General features: G+C 38.7%; 1 long non-coding RNA gene across 1 annotated transcript in view; it reads right to left on the bottom strand.

Annotated features, from left to right (window-relative positions):
* Positions 1–1,029: 1,029 nt before the first annotated feature.
* The window catches only part of LOC103470460 (uncharacterized), an 11,100-nt gene continuing 5,826 nt past the window's right edge, over positions 1,030–6,303 (bottom strand). Inside the window, exon 2 of the long non-coding RNA XR_534490.1 lies at positions 1,030–1,874. This is a non-coding gene — a long non-coding RNA (uncharacterized LOC103470460). The remainder of the gene's footprint in view (positions 1,875–6,303) is intronic.

Genomic DNA, 6,303 nt, shown 5'->3' with positions numbered 1-6,303 from the left:
TATATATATAAACTTAGTTTGGTGTCTCCAGAAACATATCATCACCATCATCATCATATTCATCAAAAAATGTAATAAAACGTATTCCTCCTTTTGGTTCATTTTAATGTTTACAACATTAAAACATCAGATGAACTTAATAACATATTCTTAAAAAATTCTTAATAACAGAAATGACCTTTTTACATCATTGGGAAATTTGATAGATGTCACGAGATATAAAAAGGGATGAAAGTTTCACATTACTGTTCCGTTTGGAATGAAATGTGAAGTCTTGCTCCAGGGCTTGAGGTTTGGACAAGAATCAGAAACTGTGGATTTCTGGTCCCTGAAAAATCGAATTTTTGATCTGAGACTGGAGACAATATTCTGAACCCCGAACCTCGTACACACTCCAGGAGGTTTGGGTTTGTGACTGAGCATTAATAACTATTTCTGTTTATAATCTAAGCAACATAAAGATTAGAAGAACAGATTGAAAACCTTACAGTTGGTGGAGGTACTTCTCAGTTTATATGTAGTTGAACATGATTGTAAATTGCATTTGTGAAAAAAAAAATACTCAGAAAACAAATTGAAGAAATATAAATATTAAAATAACACGAGGAACAACAAATCATTGTGGTTTTAAATGACTAAACCACAAGCCCAAGCATCATCTTTTTTTAACCAATTACCTTCCGAGCCCCTGTAAAAACTTTATATGGGCTTGCTGCCCTGCAACAAAACTAATGTGAGAAGCCGACCCAGACAGTTAAAAAAAAACAAAAAACAAAACTGCAAAATAGCGAGGATTTCTTAAAGACTGGTCTGTCTGCTTCTTCTTGGATCTTTCCTCGTCTCCCACGACCTCTCTGTCCTGTAAAACGCTCCCTTTCATTCGTCTACTGGAGGGTGATTGATGAGTAACCATTTCCTGTCCTGTCCATCCTCGTTGCAGACCTGGCTGAGGCAAAGGCTGTGTCATGTAACACTCCATTTCCCTCGTCTTTGTTTTTGTTGTTTCTTCTTTCGTCTCTGCACTCTCACTTTTTTTTTTTTCTTCCCGTCTTGAGCTTTTGTGAGCCTTTTGGTCTCTGCAGACGCTGCACATGCTTTGGTTTAATATGTATGCAGTCTGTTCCAGCTATGACACATGGGTATTTTATTGTGTATGTATGTGCAAGCAAAGAAGTAACTTGGAAAAAAAAAAAACTCTGTGAATTATTCAGACCGCCAAAGCTTTTATACATATGCTCACTTGACACTTGAGTTCATATTGAATCTGGGAAGAGGCCATATTGCTTCTTTAAAAAAAAAACAAAAAAAACAGAATGCTTTACTTTTACTCTGTGCAAACTGTAGAATATGCAGTTGATAAATTAAGGCGAGAGAATAATCTTAGGGGGTTTTACAACTGATAATTAGTCTTTAGCATGTGTGCATTCAGAAAAAAAGCAACAGACTGACTGACGAATTAACTTTATCATTTACTAGTTCCTCTTACATTTGTCTTTGTTGTAGTTGCCCTACGCTGTTCAGTAAGAGGACTTTTCTCACACTTTGAAACATCATAACCACATAATATAATGCTTTTTTATATTCTTACTATTAGTTGTCTTCATATTTGGCATTTATGTAGGAGTGGTAAGAAAAGTAGAAAATGTCCATGAACAACCATCAGAAGCCCTTTTTGCAGCTTAAGCACAAGAAATAGCAGGAATGTGAGGAGGTTCTGTTAGATAAGAACAAAATGAAATTTTAACAGACCAGCCCCACAGTGACACATGACGGCGGCAGCATAATGATGTGTGAATGCTGGTCTTCAGGAGACATGGAGGCTGGTCAGTGGAGTTGGGAAGATGAATGGAGCTACGGACAACTCTGGAAGAATCCTGCAGGAAGATTCAAAAGAGATGTGAATTGGTGAAAAATTTATCTTCCATTGAGATAATGATTCTACCAGTGTTTTCCTTTTTTCTGGTGTTAGATTACATGTTCTTATTCTACAGTTAATGCAGGAAAAGATGGAAGGAAAACTGCTTTTGTACTACATTAACACAAACCGGACACTATCAGTTCTGTCTTTGCACAAAACAAGCAAAAACAAAACCTATGAAAAAGGATCCTTTATGAATGCAATGTCTTTGGACTGCAACGCTGCACCGTCGCACGTTTCTGTGAGGAGGTGAGGGAACGGCTCTGCTAACGTTGCTTTCATCAGTCCACTGTATAATTCTAATTGGCTTTATTAGAGGGCTTTAATCTAATACCAGCTCTGTGCGCTGCCTTTGGCTCTGTGTGTGTGTGTGTGTGGGGGGGGGATTGGGGGGGTGTCAATAAGTGTGTGCGTGGACTTCTGATGTTTATGCTTTGCCATATTAAACAGACATGAGTAAATGGATTCAAACAACTTTATTAAGATGAAAAAGAGGGAGGAAGAAAGAAGGAAAGAAAGAAAGCAGGATGGAAAGAGAAAAAAGACAGAAAGAGACAAAGAAAGAAAAGAAGGAAACAAACAACAAAACAAAGAGAGAAAGAAGGAAAGAAATTTGGAGGTTCAAGTTCAATACAGCGGCAGCTCTGCAGCTCAAATGTAATGAAACAGACTTAAGGCAAGAGAAACACAGCATGAAACTGCTCATTTGACCCCATTTAAAAACTTGATACCAATTAGAGACTTCTGTGTATAAATAATTTAGGGGATCTCTTTCACCGAGCACACAAATAATTTTACGAGCAAGCACGCATGTGTGCCTGTGCCCGAAACACACGGCAACCCACGAACGCACACGCGCACATAAAACAGATTCCACCACACTCTGGAAACAGACTTCTTAATGAAGCCTTTCGCGAAGTGAAAGTGGAGCAGAGTACACGTACTGGCCCATTTCTGCCTTGGCTTCACCCTCCTCCCCTCCATCTCTCTCTCTCTCTCTCTCTCTCTCTCTCTCTCTCACTCTCTCTCTGTCTCTCACCTTCTCCACATCATTTGTTTTATGCATGTTTTCATTGTCTTTCTCTTTTGTCTCAATGAGTAAAATCACAACCCCTAATTTATGGCTACAAGCACAGACACTTCTGCAAACAAACTGGCTGATGAGAGGGGATGACTGAAAACATACGCCACCGAGCAGCGCGTGTAAATCTTAAAATGTCTGTTGCTGTCTCTTTATCTGCGGTTATTTACATAAGAAATGACAGCGTGTGTAAAAGAATGACTGTGATGCAAAATAATAAGAATAATAATAAAAAATAAAAAAAAGTCTCTGAGCTGGAGGAGAGAGGGGGAGGGAGGGGAGAGACAAGGGAGAGAGAGGAGGGAGTAAATCCAGTGACACAGAGTGGGGAGCACTCAGGTGTGGTGAGAGGATTATACAAAACCCTGAGTATGAATGACAGTAAACACCTGAATGATAGAGAGACCGTGGAGGGGTGGGAGTGCTGTGAGTTAGTGTGTGTTTGTGGGACTCTGGGTGACAGTTTTGTAGCCCTCTCTGAATGATTCTGAGAGGTGAGTGAAAATATATTCCTCACTTAATGCTTTGAGGGCTGTGCCACTTAATCAAGCAGAATTTGCCACACTGCATCATTCATTGCCGTACTGTACTTCATCCATAAAAGCAAGGATTGAAGAAAGCGCGAGGCGCAAGCAACGGACGGGCAATGAGGATGTCAACGAAACGGGAGGGGAAGGTGGAGGAGACAGATATCAGTCAGGAGGGCTCTGTTTCGCTGCGAACGGAGTTACAGATTGGGCTTTAGGCAGTGCAAGTAAGTCAATAAAGAAGAGGGGGGAAGAAAAACAGGTAGGTGTTTTCTTTTTCGCTTGCACAGTTTTCTTTCTCTGGGTTTCAGTGATGAGAAATTGCCTTCAAGTTCTCTGACGTGAGAAAGAGTTTTTGTCCATTCTCCCCTCTGCTCCCTGAAAAGCAAACAACATCGTCTCTCCTGCGCACAACATGTTTCTCTCTTCTTATTCTTGAATTCTGTCTCTTGATCATTCTGGGCTCTTTTTCCACAGCTGCCATGTTATTATTTAAATTTCATGGCCAGAGTTTGGATTTGAAAAACAAAATTCCCATTACATTTATTCAACTATCTAAGAATAAAGCTTTCTTGGAGATATGTTATTGTAAATATGAGGTATATGAAGAATACTGAATAAAGTGACCAGTGAAATCATATATCTGTCTGTGAGAAGCAAAACTGCTGCATCATCCCCCAGAGGTTACAAAAATAATCAGCTCTTACTTTGTCCAGTTGAACCATTTAGCCCCACCTCCTTCAGCACAGGTTTTACCATCACCATCCTTCCAGCCAAAACCAGTGGAAATGGGCCGTAAACCTCACTTTTATAAGTCCTGTCATTACTGAGGTGACACAAGCAAAATCCAGGTATTACAAACTGTAAAATAAACAGATTCATACCAGTTTAAGTTCAAAAGATGATTGACATGATCTTCTTGGGCCATTTGCTTTAGCCTCTTTTTCCACATCAGCATTTTTTATGACTTGTTCCTGGTCCGAGTCATATTCTTCAACCTTAAACATATATTTTTGAACTCCTTGCAACAGAGGCCATCCCACTCTGCTTGGTCTTCAACATTGTAATGGGAAAAAGTCAAACAAAATCAAAATTCAAGACAATCTAAAGTTGCTGGTTCAGCAGTGTGTTTAATAAAACCAACACATCAGCTGGAAACTTGCTTCTTTGTGTTGATCCTAGCTGTTTTTCAGCTGTGCTTCATCTGCATTCAGTCCTCACTGCCCTCAGTAACTTGAATGTCCACTACACAGAAAACAATTCTGTTTTTCGTTGACTTTTAAAAACTTGATCTTTTTTCTGAAATCGCATTATATTTATATTTGCATTCATAATTTATTACATTGTTGCATTTTTATTACAATTATGCTGTTATTTAAAAGAAAATACACCTCTGTCCATTATCTTTAACCAGGACAGAGTTTAAACCACCTTGCATTCTCTTGTCAATACAGCCCCGCTGGTTTTTGTTAACTTACATGTTCAAGCATAGATTTTCAGTGTTTTTTTGGCAGGGTTGCCAACATATTTATCCCCAGTTGTGCAATTCTCAGATGTGTTTTTAACCTTTGACTTGAGGTTAAATTCAGAGGAGAGCAATGCATGTCGATTTCTAGATCTTCCCTCGGTTAAATCCCTCACCTCTTGAGCTATATCACTGTACAGCGCTGACTCTACATGAAACGTGACCCCATTTCACCCGTGGCGACCCCCCGCACCCCCCTTTATTCCTCCGTAGCCTTGGAAGATGGAGGAGCACAGGGGAAGGCGTGCCAAAGCAGTAGACACTTTTAAGCAAAGATTAAAGGTTTTTCTTTTTAATCAGACATTTGGCAGCGATGTTAGCATTTCACCCTGGTGTGGGCTAAAGATCAATTTTTAATGCTGCTATGCACAGAGCAGACAGAGTGATTGGCAAGAGAGATGCTATTTACAAAGGATCTATTTACAAAATTTTGCATAGAAATATGCAGAGGGCACAATTGACATCTCTGACAGAATTTTAAATAAGCTTTTCGTCTTTTTCACTTCGTCAGGAGGCACGACCTGTGAGCCCCTGATGAATGATTGTGTGCGTTCGTTCACATGAGTCTCACATGTAAGAATATTAAAGGGATCTACACCTCTCCCTTGTGTTGCATTATACTTTATTTCTTCAACTTGTGCTGCCAGGGGCTGGGTAAGTAGGTCAATCAACCCTGGTACAAACATCTCATCATAACAATCCACAAAGAAAATGCTAATGAATGTGACTGTTTTTAATCCATACCTCCCCCAAACCTTCCATTCTTCTTTGCCATTAATATACCTTTAAATATGCAGTAAATGAGAGTTGCAAGTATTAGCATGAATGAAAAACACATTTTCTTTTCTTCTGATATTGTTTTTTTGTTGTTGTTTTTTTAAGTAGAGTATGCAGATTTTAAAAAACAGAATCAGCAACCTCTAAACATTAAGTGTACAAAAGAGATGTATAATCGTCTTAAAATCTTAAGTTTGGGAAAGTTTCAATGTCAGTTTTTTTTTTCATGTGCCCTGGTAAAAATCTATAAAGAACTACAACTAGTACAACTAACTTAGCAATGAGCTACAAAACAAATGCTTGAACTTCATCTGCCAACAGGTCAAACTGCTTAACAGCAGAATTTTCAAGAAGTTATTTTTTTGAATAATACATCTTTTAAATGTTTGTTATTCAGAAATTGGTCTAATAATAAAATATAAACTATTGTCTACATGTTTTGAACATAGCAGTTTTAATGTATGTATTTGCTCTC

This window comes from Poecilia reticulata, linkage group LG9 (assembly GCF_000633615.1).
Source record: "Poecilia reticulata strain Guanapo linkage group LG9, Guppy_female_1.0+MT, whole genome shotgun sequence".
NCBI lineage: Eukaryota > Metazoa > Chordata > Actinopteri > Cyprinodontiformes > Poeciliidae > Poecilia > Poecilia reticulata.
Note: the sequence above shows the minus strand (reverse complement) of the source record. Positions and strands in the feature narration are given on the sequence as shown.